The sequence below is a fragment of the Bos mutus genome, unplaced genomic scaffold, assembly GCF_027580195.1.
Source record: "Bos mutus isolate GX-2022 unplaced genomic scaffold, NWIPB_WYAK_1.1 CTG163, whole genome shotgun sequence".
Classification (NCBI taxonomy): Eukaryota; Metazoa; Chordata; class Mammalia; order Artiodactyla; family Bovidae; genus Bos; species Bos mutus.
Window position 1 is genome coordinate 193,155 of NW_027219084.1, and position 14,762 is coordinate 207,916.

The 14,762-nt window shown below is 49.6% G+C and overlaps 1 pseudogene; it reads left to right on the forward strand.

Annotated features, from left to right (window-relative positions):
- Positions 1 to 5,992: 5,992 nt before the first annotated feature.
- Positions 5,993 to 14,483, forward strand: LOC138986791 (PI-PLC X domain-containing protein 1-like; annotated as a pseudogene).
- The last annotated feature ends 279 nt before the right edge of the window (positions 14,484 to 14,762 follow it).

The following is a 14,762-nucleotide window of genomic DNA, read 5'->3' on the forward strand; positions in this document are numbered from 1 at the left end:
CAGGCCTACAGGAGGAAGTGCCCATGGAGCAGAAGCTATCGGGGTGTGCAGGTGCATCTGGCTTGCTCCCTGGAGTTCTGAGGCCCCAAGTCTGGGTGGCACTACTGCTGAGCACTCCTGAACCTGCACTTGGAAACAAGGCAGCTGGTGTTCACAGACCAGTAAAAGAGGGTAGGTGACGCACACCTATGTACCTGGGAGATGGGACAATGTCTTGTAAGTGCAGGATTGTTGTCCACAGGTGATGGGACATTATTCCTCCCATCACAGTGAACCCACCACCATCTCAGGCTCGCACAAAGCGGAGGATGAACGGCTTGTGACACACTGACCTGGATTCTGATGGAACAGAGGTCCAGGGATGTGGAGACAAAGAGGGCTCAGGAGTCAGCAGGTGACCTGTGTTATGGGGAGGTCTCTCCTATGAGGGGAAGACAGACACACACCCACAGGTGTCCCCAGGATGGTGATGCAGATGCACCAATGGAGCCCTATGTGATGGGCCACACACATCCACAGGTTCTCCCCATGGTGCCAAGCTCTGGGTTCTGACATACTGTTTTGCTGTGTGTCCTACTTGCATCTTGTTGAATATTCAGATTAGAAAAGATACATTTATTCTGAAGATTATTGTGAAGAGAAAATGGGACTATTACAGGAGGATAAGAGTCCTTCAGGGAGAAGAACTATTACTCTAGAGAGGGGATGATTACATAGAGGTAGGACTTTATTTGTACAAGGGGAAATATTACTGTAGAGAGGTGACTAATATGATAAAGGGGCGATACAACAATCAATGGGTCTACGACCATTTAGGAAGGATGTTACTGTGGAGATAGTGAAAGTCACTCAGTCATATCTGACCCCATACAGGCCATGGAATTCTCCAGGCCAGAATACTGGAGTGGGTAGCCTTTCCCTTCTCCAGGGGATCTTCCAAACCCAGGGAGTGAACCCAGGTCTCCTGCAGTACAGGCAGATTCTTTACCAGCTGAGCCACCAGGGAAGCCCTACTGTGGAGAGGGGACTCATAATAAAGGAGGACCCTTACTGTAGTGGGAGACTCTTACTGTGGAGGGGGAAATTTTATACTAGGGGGACTCTGATACTGTGGGGGCTGTTATGTAAAGGAGGGGCTTTGACAATACAGAGAACTATTATAATAAAGAAAACTATTACAATAGAGGGGGACCATTCTGTAGAGGGGAACTATTACAGAAGTTCAGTTCAGTTGCTCAGTCATGTCTGACTCTTTGTGACCCCATGAAATGCAGCACACAAGGCCTCCCTGTCCATCACCAACTCCCAGAGTCCACCCAAATCCATTTTAATTGAGTGGGTGATGCCATCCAACCATTGCATACTCGGTCATCCCCTTCTCCTCCTGCCCTCAATCTTTCTCTACATCAGAGTCTTTTCAAATGAGTCAGCTCTTCGGATCAGGTGGCCAAAATATTGGAGTTTCATCTTCCATATCAGTCCTTACAATGAACAACCAGGACTGATCTCCTTTAGGATGGACTGGTTGGATCTCCTTGCAGTCCATGCGACTCTCAAGAGTCTTCTCCAACACCACAGTTCAAAAGCATCAATTCTTTGGCACTCAGCTTTCTTTATAGTTCAACTCTCACATCCACACATGACCACTGGAAAAACAATAGCCTTGACTAGACAGACTTTTGTTGACAAAGTAATGTCTCTGCTTTGTTGTATTACAGAAGAGGCAGAACTATTTATGGAGGGAGGACTTTTACCATACTGGGAGGCTATTACAATAGAGGAGGACTCTCACTGTTGAGAGAGGACTATTATAGCATATGTCAGACTATTATAGTAGAGGGTGGTCTATAATTGTAGAGGGGGACTATTACTGAACAGAGGGGACTATGACAAAGAGAGAGGGACTATTATAGTAGAAGAGGACTATTACCTTAAGGGGGACTATTATAATGAATGGGAGTCTATTAGAGCAGGCAGGGACTATTAAAATAGAAAGGGGCTACTGAAACTGAGGAAGACTATTCCTATACAGTGGGGACTGCTATGACCGAGAAGGGACTATTAATATAGTGTAGGGACAGCAGAAGTGAACTATTAGTGTAGGGAGGAAACTATGACAATAGAGGCAGGACTGTTATAGTAGAAGGGAGGCTTTGACTGTGGGAGGGGAATACTGACAACAGTGGGAGATTATTAGATGAGAAACTATTACCACAGAGACAGAGTTATTACAATAGGGAGTGGACTATGACAGTAGAGGGGCATGTTTACTGTAGAGGGAGATTATAGCAATGGAGGACTTTTACTCTAGAAGGGGGATATTAGAGGCAGATTATAAGTTAAGGGGACTACTACAATCAAGGAGGACTATTATTGCAGAGAGGGGATTATGACAGTACTGCTGTAGAAGGGGAACTTTGACAATAGAGGGGGACTATTACTATATAGTATGACTATGACATTGTGTGTGTGGGGGTTATTTCAGTAGAGGAGAGTCTTTTAATGCAGAGGGGGACTATTACAATAGAAAGTGAAGTATGACAATACAGGCAGGACTATTAGTGTATGCTTGGGGTGGGGGGGGGGTGGGGGGGAGGCTATGACAATAAAGGAGAACTACTACTCTATTTTGCCTTCCCTGGTGGCTCAGATGGTAAAAGTGTCTCCCTACAATGTGGGAGACCTGGGTTCAATCCCTGGGTCAGAAAGATCCCCTAGTGAAGGAAATGGCAACCCACTCCAGTACTCTTGCCTGGAGAATCCCATGGATGGAAGAGCCTGGTAGGTTAAAATCTATGGGGTCACAAAAAATTGGACATGAATGAGCAACTTCACTTTCACTTTAATTACTCTATTTGTTCTTTAACAGAGAAATGTTACCCTATAGGTGAAACTGTTACTATGACAATAGAGAGGAGCTAATACTGTAGAAGAGGAAATGCTACTTTTGGGGTGGGGGGAGGGGCAGGCTATAACAATAGAAGGGGAGTAGTAAAATTAAGGAGGACTATTGGGTTGGACACGACTGAGAAACTTCACTTTCACTTTTCACTTTTCCAGTGTTCTTGCCTGGAGAATCCCAGTGATGGGGGAGCCTGGTGGGCTGCCATCTGTGGAGTCACACAGAGTTGGAATGACTGAAGTGACTTAGCAGTAGCAGCAGCATTATTACAGAGGTGGCCTACAACAGTAGAGGAGCAGTTACTGTAGAAGTGGAATTTTGAGAATAGAGGGCTATTACTCTAAATACTATGACATTAGTGTTGGTTGTTCAGTTGTGACCTACTCTTTGCGACTCCTTGGACTGACCCCCAAGGAGCCCGCCAAGCTCCTCTGCCGATGCGATTCTCCAGAAAACAATACTGTAGTGGGTTGCCATGCCTTTCTCCAAATATGATATAAGAGGGGGATATTACTATAGAAGGGGAATCATTACTGTAGAGTCAGGACCAGGACAACAGAAGGATACTATTACTGCAGAGGGGAGACTATGACAACAGAAAGCAACTATTACTAAAGAGAGGGGACTTTAAGAATACAGACAATCCCTGTCCATGGACAGCAGGAAACACAAAAATAAAGGCCCAGGCATGTATTTGCCATGAAAGGAGTCCAGAGGATATGTGGACCAAAGGCCTTGATTCAGGAGAAGCTGTGAGGGAAGGCTTCTGCCCAAGCAGGGACAATGGCTGCATTTGGGGCTGGGCAGGTAGAACCAGTGGGTCACAGGCCCATGTTCTGACTGGTCCTGGGAATGACCGGGTCAGCCCTGACTGATGATCCTGGCGAGGAACTGGTCTGTGTGGCCAGGTCAGGGAAGTCAGGATCTGAGTCTCTATAGGGAGGGGTCTTTGCAGAAACTGTTTCCAGGACATGGTGAGTGAGGGAGGGTGTTCCTGGACTCTCAGATCACCTTCAACACCATGATCAGGGCTTTGTGCCCTCTCCAGCATGGAAAGACAAGGCACAAAGAAGCTCGGGAGTGAGATCAGGGTCTGGGTGGGTGGACGAAAGTCTGCAGTCACCACTCAGAAGTCACGGTTCATGTCTCCACGTGATTGTGTTTTAAATCATCTTCTTGCATGATGGGATGGCCACACTTGCCCACACATTGGTAAAACTCTATATTGATTTTACTCCTCTATCCCCGCTCCACCAGGACACCCACCCATAACAGAAGAGACGGGACACTCAGACCCTGACCGGAGGCATTCCCAGCTTCTTAGCTGCTCAGGTGGGTGCTTCATCCTGGGAGCCTGTCCAGTCACTTTTACTGCAGCAACACCCACTAGATGGAGACAGTGCCTGTGGGGAGTGAAGGGGGTGTGACCTTGTTCCTGGGCTCCATCACTCCTCAGATGGAAACCCCCATACTGGAAGACCCCAGAGGCTCAACTGGGCCCCTCTCAGCCCCAGGAGGAGGGGGCTGGTGCACAGCGTGAGGGAGGGGGACCCTCTGGAGTGGGACGCCAGCTCCAGCCTCAGGAAGAACAGACTTGAGCTGCTGGGGTCCGTCTGTTGGTCCCTGTCTCCCCCTTCACTTGCTCCCCTCAAACCCTCACTTCACCTCCTGTGTCTCTCTTCCCCTTGCTCTCTTTCTGTCTTTCTCTCTTCAAGTCTCTGTGCATTTCTCTCTGTGTCTCAGTCTCTCTGTCTCTAGAGCTCTTCTTCCCTCTCTACCATCCCATCCTCCTTTCTCTTGGAGAGCAGTCTGCAGTTTCCCATTTCTCAGAGTGACGCCTCCATGCCACCAACACCAGGTCTTCTGTATGTCCTGTTTTAATTATCAGATCAGATAAGATCAGATCAGTCACTCAGTCATGTCTGACTCTTTGCAACCCCATGAATCACAGCACGCCAGACCTCCCTGTCCATCACCAACTCCTAGAGTTCACTCAGACTCATGTCCATCTGGTCAGTGATGCCATCCAGCCATCTCATCCTCTGTCATCCCTTTCTCTTCTTGCCCCAATCCCTCCCAGCAGAGTCTTTTCCAATGAGTCAACTCTTCGCATGAGGTGGCCAAAGTACTGGAGTTTCAGCTTTAGCATCATTCCTTCCAAAGAAATCCCAGAGCTGATCTCCTTCAGAATGGACAGTTTGGATCTCCTTGCAGTCCAAGGGACTCTCAAGAATCTTCTCCAACACGACAGTTCAAAAGCATCAGTCCTTTGGCGCTCAGCCTTCTTCACGGTCCAACTCTCACATCCATACATGACCACAGGAAAAACCATAACCTTGACTAGATGAATCTTTGTTGTCAAAGTGATGTCTCTGCTTTTGAATATGCTATTTAGGTTGGTCATAACTTTCCTTCCAAGGAGTAAGTGTCTTTTAATTTCATGGCTGCAATCACCATCTGCAGTGATTTTGGAGCCCAGAAAAATCAAGTCTGACACTATTTCCACTGTTTCCCCATCTATTTCCCATGAAGTGATGGGACTGGATTCCATGATCTTCGTTTTCTGAATGTTGAGCTTTAAGCCAACTTTTTCACTGTCCACTTTCACCTTCATGAAAAGGCTTTTTAGTTCCTCTTCACTTTCTGCCATAAGGGTGGTGTCGTCTGCATATTTCTCCTGGCAATCTTGATTCCAGCTTGTGTTTCTTCCAGTCCAGCATTTCTCATGATGTACTCTGCATATAAGTTAAATAAACAGGGTGACAATATACAGCCTTGACATACTCCTTTTCCTATTTGGAACTAGTCTGTTGTCCCATGTCCAGTTCTAACTGTTGCTTCCTGACCTGCATACAAATTTCTCAAGAGGCAGATCAGGTGGTCTGGTATTCCCATGTCTTTCAGAATTTTCCACAGTTTATTGTCATTCACACAGTCAAAGGCTTTGGCATAGTCAATAAAGCAGAAATAGATGTTTTTCTGGAACTCTGTTGCTTTTTCCATGATCCAGTGGATGTTGGCAATTTGATCTCTGGTTCCTCTGCCTTTTCTAAAACCAGCTTGAACCTCCCTCAGATCTCCCAGCCTCCAATGGGCTGACAGGTGAACTCACCCATCTCCTTCCTGTGACTCCAAGGTGAATGCGGACTGGATGTCAGTGCTGGGCTTTCGCCTCTGGGACTTGCCCCTGCACCACCTCTGCATCCCAGGTGAGGCCCCACAGGTTTGGCTCAGCGGGGATGTGGCTGTCAGATGGGTCCAAGTGTGGGAAGCCTCAGTTCCAAACATGCACACATGTAGGCATACACAGGCACACTGAACACACACACATACATGCACACTGAACACATACACGGGTACACACACACCCCAAACTCATCTACACATACTACACACACATACACACACACACCAGCACTTTCCCTTCTCTGTCCACTTTATCCCATTCAACCTGGAAGTTAAGTGAACTCCTGAGAGCCTGCCTTCAGGACACATGCTAACCATCCTGGTGGTGGTGGTGCAGGGAGCGGGGGGACAGAGTTGTGTTTTCTCAGCCACTCTGTCCTACTCCTGGGGATCCCTCACCTTTCCACCCATGTTTACCAGCAGAGCTTGTACAGCACCTTCTCCACTTGAGCCTGGAGGGCCCAAAGTTTAAAGCCCCAAACAACTCAATAAGTGGTACCAGAACTATCTAATTAAAATGAAGAAGCTCTGACTCCAGCCAGATTGGTTGAAAAAAGTGTTGCAAAGCTCAGCCATGGGCAGGCATCTTGACTTGGGAATGCCCTGTGGTGATCAGCCAGCCAGGCACTTCCAGGGTGACACCACTGTGCTCAGGCCATCAGAGGGGTGGCCACCAGACATGGTGGTCTGGAAGAGGAGGATTCCTACCAGACAAACCCTGCTCACCTCCTCAAGGTGCAAATGCACCCCATTCTCCACCAGCACTCTTCTGGCCATGTGGACACTGGGCTCTGCCCTGGTTCTGTGACCCTGGGCACTGCCCAATGGCAGCACACATGGACAGTTGGACAAACAGGAAGTGCTATTTTCTATGGAAGGCAGCTTTAGATTCTTTCTCACACTCTGGACAGCTGTGGGGTTCTATGCTGGCCACCCCACTCCCTGGGAAGAGGGGTCCCCACAGGGCCCTTCCCTTGAGGGTGTGGAGCAGACAGGGAACCACGAACCCATTCTTTTAGCCTTTCTGGGTGCTTCCCCATGGGGAAGGCTGTGGGGACCCCACAAGGTGGAGGCTTCTGAGTTTTAAGGCCTCCTCCATCCACACAGGGGTCCTTGGCTGCTATCTTTCTGTACCGCTTACATAATAACTCATGATGCCTCTCCCCCAAGCCCAGGCACCACTCATCTGCTTCTGTCGTTGTAAAATTTCCTGTTCTGGACGTCTCTTATAAATGGACACGTAAAATGTGTCCTTCTCTGTCTGCTTCTCTCACTGACCATCATGTGTTCAAGGTCCATCCATGATATAGCTTGTGTCAAAACTTCACTCCTTTTCATGGTGAGTCATACACCGCTGTATGCATGAACCATATGCTGCTGACCACCCATCCATCCGTCCACCCACACACCCACCCATCTAATCATCTATCTGTCCATCCACTGACTCACCTATCCATCCACCCATCCACCCACCCATCCACCCATAAATCCAGCCATCCATCATCCATCCATCCATCCACTGACCAATCCATCATCCACCCATCCACTGATCAATCCATCCATCCACCCACCATCCACTCATCCATCCATCCACTCTTCCATAAAATCATCACATCAAATTATATTATGAACTTGTAAATTCGTCTTCCCTTCCCTTGACCTTGAGAATAAATAAGAAAAAAAAAGAGAGAGAGAGAAAGAAAACAAAGCTAGTCCAAACCTATGTTCAGAGATAGAAGGGAAGGATTTTCGGTTTGTCCCCAGGTGACTGCTAAAGTGTGAACCTCTCAACAGTGTCTCTGAAACAGATCACACAGATTTAAAAGGAAAAAGAATAAATGAAACCACACATAAATGATCAGAAATAAATGACCACAACACAGGCATCACAAAAAACCTGAAAATACTATGAATAACATCAAAATACTTGTAACTAGAGAGGGTCTTTCTGTGCTCAGTAGTGTCTTTGCAACCCTATGGACTATACCCACCAGGTTCCTCGGTCCATGGGACTCTCCAGGCAAGAATAATGGAGTGGGTTGTCATTCACTTCCCAGGGCATCTTCCAAAATCAGGGATCACCCCTGCATCTTTTATGCTCCTGCTTTGGCAAGCGGTCTCTTTGCCATGAGCACCACCTGGTAAACAACAAACCATAAAATCAAAAGCCATCTTAAGCCTTTCCTGTCCAAAAATGGAGTTCCTTAAAAAATTGACTTTCACTTTATCACATTTGCAGAGAGCCCATTTTGAGACAAGATTCAGTTCCCAGGACTAGGTGGATATGACTTTCGGGATTCCCCCATGCCCCATGGCGCTATAGCTATAGCTACATAGTGCATCCTTAGGGCGGCTTGGGGGCACAGAGGACAGGCTCAGGAGGTGACGTGTCCACTGCCTGGTTTGCCTGCAGGGATCCACAGCACAATGACATACTGCCTGAACAAGAAGTCACCCATCTCTCACAAGGAGTCGAGGCTGCTGTAGCTTCTGGGCAAAGTGCTGCCATGTGTCACCCTGCCTATGATGGTCAAGTGGTCCACCACCCAGGTGAGGGTCTGTGGGTATGCCTGGGCCCTGGACCCAGCTCCAGCCAGTAGTGCCACCCACAAAGGGCAGTGCCCTTATCCCTGATAGGGAAACAGGATTGAGAGCAAATCTCCTGTAAAGCAGAATTGTTGTTTAGTCACTCAGTCATGTCTGACTCATTGCAACCCCAGGGAATGTAGTCCGCCAGGCTTCTCTGTCCATGGGATTCTGCAGGCAAGAATACTGGGGTGTGTTGCCATACCCTCCTCCAGGAAATCTTCCCAATCCAGAGAGTGTCCCAGAAATGTAGGAAAGGACACAACTTTACTGTGGAACCAGCTTGAAGCCAGAATGGTGACCCATGGACTATCAGCATTATCTTCTTAAGTCACAGAGGGTGGGGGAGCTGGGAGGGGCAGGGGGAGCCTGGGTCCCTGCCCTTTGTGCAGCTGTGCTGACACCAGAGCTCCTTCCTGGTCCCAGATAAGCAATGGCTGAGTTCCCATGTCCTCTGTGATGGGTTTGCATTTGTACCCCGGAACCCCCTTCAGGGAGACTTTCTTGGTGGCTCAGATGGTAAAGAATCAGCCCGCAATGCAGGGGACCCAGGTTTGATCCCTGGACTGGGAAGATCCCATGGAGGAGAAAATGGCACCCCACTGTAGTATTCTCACCTGGGAAATTCCATGGACAGAAGAGCCTGGCAGGGTCACAGAGAGTCGAGACAACTGAAGCAGCTGAAGAACTCACGCATGTACTCACACCCCTCCCCTGTAGTGCTTCTCCAGGGTGGATGGGGGTTTTATGGGGTGCAGAGAAGCCAGGGTGGGAGGCAGTCATTGTGGAGGATTGAGAAGAGTCAATGGCAGGGGCCCTGTCTGTGGGGAGGGGAAAGCCAATTGACAGTGGTCCTGTCACTGGCACACACATTAGCCAGGGGGTGGATGCAGGATGGGGTAGAAAACCCACCTGGGCCCAGGTGCCCACAGGAGCAGAGGCCCACCTGGAGGGGACAGATAGCCCTGCCTTCCTCTACTTGCACTTGAGGGGCTCTCGTATTCCTGGTTTTTCTGCTCCCAGGCTGATCCTTTCAAGAGGACAAGAGGTTGTCAAGCACAGCTCTTGCATTGTGTAACTGCTTCCTCCTGGGACATTCCTGGTTGGTGGAATCCTCCTCAGGGGATCTGATTGGCAGAGAGCTAGGGCTGGAATGTGGACAAACCATATTCCTACTTATAAGGTGCCTGCAGCTTGGCCTTAAGAGCTCACACCCAGAGGAGAGAACTACCAGGAGGGGGTCCACCAGAGCCCAGGAGTCCTGCAGGACTGAGGTCTCTCTGCTCTAAGGGTCCCTTTGTGCTGGGTCCCTCCATTCTGTGTCCCTCCAGGGCAGGGTCCCTGCATCCTGGGGGACCTCAGTGCCATGGTCTCAAGTAGTATGGCTGCCAAAGAGACCTGGGTGTGTGCAGGGTTGGGGGCACAGGTGGTTGTCTTTTAGGGGGTGTTGAAGATCAGTGGCTGCAGCAGCATTTCATTTACTCCTTGTAGAGGTGGATGGCAAGTGCCTGTGTGTAGCTGACAATATTCATACACGTCTTTGCTTTTTCTTTTAAATTGGATTGAAGCGGTAGGGGCAGGAGGGCTGTGACATCCTTTCCCATTTTTTATCCTTATACATATTTTATTTTTCCATTATGATTCTGTGTAGACAACACAGTACCATTTTCTGCTACTAGGTTATGTTAATATTAGTTTTTGCTTTTTCTTTTATTTTGGATAGAGAGAATCTATTATTTTCTTTCCCATTTTTTATCTTTATATATATATTTTTTCTTTTTCCATTATGACTCCTTGTAAAGGACACAGTACATTTTCTGCTATGAATTTATATTAGGGATTCCCTGGTGGCTCAGTTGGTAAATACTATGCTTACAATGAGGGTGATGTGGGTTCAATACTGGGTTGGGAAGATCTGGAGAAAGGAAAGGCAATCCACTCCAGTAATCGTGCCTGGATAATTCCATTGACAGATGAGTCTGGTGGGTCACAGTCCATCAGATTGAAAAGAGTTGGAAACAACTGAACAACTTTCACTTTTCAATTTATGTTAAAGTTATTATTATTATTTATTTATTTATTTATTTTGATTTTCCTGTCTTGTTTGTGTGGTGGACAGATGTTTCTTCTTTTTGTTCTCTCCCCTTGATTCCTTCTTGCCTTTCCTAATGCTGTTTGTTGGTGTGTGTGTGTGTGGGGGGGTGGCGGGCAGTGTGGGCAGGCACAGACTTCTGTAGGTCTTGTGTGTCCTCATGTCCAAGGGTCCAGTTTGGGTATCGTGGATTTTGGACTGTTGAACCTATAGGGAGCTTCCAACAAGGGACTGCCTGAGAGAAGGGTGAGGCTGGACTCTGCAGGAACACCCCCCAACCAAGACCACAGTCTGGACCCGGGCTCTGTGCTCCATATGACCCTGGAGACCCTGTTTCCAGAAGCAGGGCCTCAACCTGGACAGGACCAACACTGTTAATTTCACAGTGGATGATGTGGCCCTCATTTGGGCAACCTCAGTGCATGTCCAGCCCCTGAGTGGGGGAGCTGCCCTCTGTGCCCAGCACAGGTTGACCAACTGTGTGCAGGTGCTGAGCATCATGAAGCAGCTGGATGCTGGTGTGAGGACTTGCAGATGGAGCACATGGAGGAGGGCACTGAGAAGAACCTGCACTCTGGCCACATGGTGTACATGATAGTCTTCATGGAGGTTGGGGTGGGGGTAGGAGGCACGTACAGGATTGGGGGTCCTCCAGCCAGGGACATGAACATCTGGCCCAGGTAGGAGGGGTAGGACCTCTGAGGGAATGAGCATATGTCCATTCAGATAGACATATGGTCAACTCCAGGCAGGAAAGGCTGATCTCTATGGGGACAACACAGGTCCACTCCAGTTAGAAGATGCTAACTTCTAAGAGGATGGGCACACATCCACTCAGACAGACACACAGTCACTCCAGGCAGGAGAGGCTGACCTTTAAGGGGATCAACACAGGTCTACTCCCATTAGAAGACACTGACCTCTAAGGGGACAGACACATGTCCACTCTAGTCAGGAAAGGGCTGACCTCTGGCATCAGTCACTCAGAATTTCTGACCAACGTGCATTTCTGAACTCACACCTGTAGCCCTGGCCTCTGGGGTGTCTCCCAGAATTTGGCTATACCAGGTCCCTGACATGTCTTTCCTGTGTCCAGTTTTGGGGTGTCCAGTCCATTCTCTTGGCTGCTGGCCAAGTCACTTAATGTTTCACTCTGGCCTCGGGCCCCGGTGCCCCTACCACAGAACCTAATGAACCTTGGGGTCTGGAGGTTCTGTCCTGGGCCTCAGTGTGCATGTACCCTTCTGGTATCACATGCTCCCTGGAGTACAGACTTCAAACAATATGATAAGCACTGAACTCTGCTGCTGTGCATTCACATACACATGCATATCCATGCACACATAGACCTTGAACACATGCACACCTGTGTGTGCACCTTACCTACTGAAGTGTGTACACACACACACACATACACACACAGACCAGCACACCAGAGCAATGCCATGGTTCCCCACTGCCATTCAGGAGAGGCTGGGTCCATTGGGAACAGGTACCATGCTTTATGTCTCTGTGTGTCAGGACCCTGCCCCCAACCCATCTGTAGAGTGGCTGTGCTGGGGAAAGTCCCCACCCACACCCCTCTGTCTCTCACTACAAGGCCCTTCTCCTTCACCGCCACCAAGAATGCCTTCATGGAGACCTCGAAGTGGCTGGAGAACCACTCCCAGGAGGTGGTTATCCTGGTGTGCAGGGACTTCGAGGGCATGACAGAGGACCTGCACGAGTACCTGATAGGCTGCATCAAGAACATCTTTGGGGACATGCTGTGTCCCCATGGGGTAAGCAGGGGCCACAGGGTCCTCAGGTTTTTGGCAGAGGCCTCACTGTAATCAGACTATCCTCTAGCTGCCTGAGGCTGATTCAGGCACCAGGTGACGCCACTCACAGAACCCCAGTAATCCACCTACCACTGTCTCCACTCAAATACCCCAATAACCAGCCCATCACTGTTCACGGGCACCCCCAATAATCCACCCTGCCTGGTCTCTATTCAGACACCCCCAAAATGCATCAATCATGCCTCAAGATGCCCCAGTAATCCACCTGCCATTTCCTATCAGAAACCTGAATAATCCACCCACTTCTCTTTCCACTCAGGCACCCCAATAATCTACCCATCACTGCTCAAGACACCAAGTAATCTACCCACCACTGTCTCCACTCAAACACCCCAAAACTCTACCAATCACTGCTCAAGACACCAAGTAATCTACCCATCACCGTCTCCACTCAGACACCCCAGCAATCTACCCACTAGTGTCTCTACTCAGATATGCCAATAATCCATGCATGACTGTCTCTACTTACAGAGAACCCAATAACCAGCCCATCACTGCTCATAGACACCCTGATAATCCACACATCAGTGTAGTTTCTCGGACTCCCCCAATAACTGACACATTGTGTCACGAGGCACCCCAAAAACCCCTGTGCACATGTCTCATGGGCACCCGGATGATTCTCAGCCCACCCAAGGTGCTGACTCTGCACCAGCTGTGGTTCCTTTGCCAGCAGGTCATCCTATTTTACAAGGATGAGGCATCCATGAGTCAGCATGTGGAACTGTGTCCCAGTATCCCCTACTGGTGGGGGAACCAGGTGAAGGCCCAAGACCTCGTCCACTACCTGGAGCTCATGAATAGCTTCAGCCACCCAGGTGAGTGCTGCCTTCACACCAGGACACCTGGTCACATGCATGTCCTAGCTCATGGGGCTGGCTTTGGGTTCAAGTGGAGAAATGGAACAGGACATATTAGGGGACGTTATTCTATTCACCACATGAGGAGCAGGGTGTGAACATCCTTGGGGACATTACTGTCTCCACCACAGTGTGTCAGGATGTAGACAGGAGGTGAATATCTGTTCAGACATTATTGTATCCACAACATGGGGCCAGGACGTGGATATCCTTGGGGTCATCTTTGCCCTCTGTAACAGGAGAAATTCATGAGTCAACACCTCTGTGAGCCCCTGATGTCTGAACTTTGGTCTCTGTTGGACATCTGAGTCTCTGAACACTATGAAGCCCAGTCTGGTTGGGAGATGGCACAGCACAGTTGGGAGAATGCGTGGCCAGGTGACCCCATGGGTTAGGGGTCGCATGGGCTGGAAGCTGTGTGGGTTGGTGACCGTGGGGCTGGGTGACCCTGTGGGTGGGTGACTGGTTTGTGTTGCTGACTGCAGGGTGGGTTACCATGTGAGTTGCTGACCCGGTGACTGAGTGACCGTCTGGGTGAGTGATGGTGACAGGTGGACTTCATGACCTCGCAGGTTAGTGACCCCATGGGTGGGTGATCATGTGGGTTGGTGGCCACGTGGAGGGATCACTGCATGGGGTAGTGACCCCGTGGGTGGGTGACCATGTGAGTTGGTGACCACATAGTTTGTTTGGCCACATAACTCATTGGTTAGTGACTGCACACATGGGTGCTGACCCCACAGCAGGCAGCATGAACAACAGCCCCTCTCTTGTCCCAGGCAGGCTGTTCTTGGCCGACATCAACCTCAGAGAACCTGGAGTTTGTGGGGGTCTACCCAGCCTGGTCCCTGGAGAAGTTGACCTAGTGGGGGCTCCTGTACCTTTTCCCCTTGGTGCAGGGCCAGTGCCTGGGGTTGGCTGCTGGCTGTACCAACACCATCGCAGGTGACTTCATCTGGGCCGACAGGTTTGTTGGTGATGTCATTGGGTTGAACCGGAAGCTGCCTCGGAGCTGACGGACCGTGAGTGTGTGGAGTTGGGCGTTGTGGAGGCTGCGTATCAGTCACGTCCTGTGACGTCACTGACCTGAACCAGAAGCTGCCTAGGGCCTGCCGGAGGGTGCATTGAGGAGCTGGACATTGTGGAGGCTATTCTCAGCCCTGTCCTGCGGGGCTGGTCATCTGTCCGCCCATCCACTGAGTGTCCGTGACTGCCGAGGTGAAGCCAGGTGGCAGGGACCATGGTCTCCTCGGTACTCTGTGTGTCTCTCGGCAAATGTAGGGTGTGAGGTGATG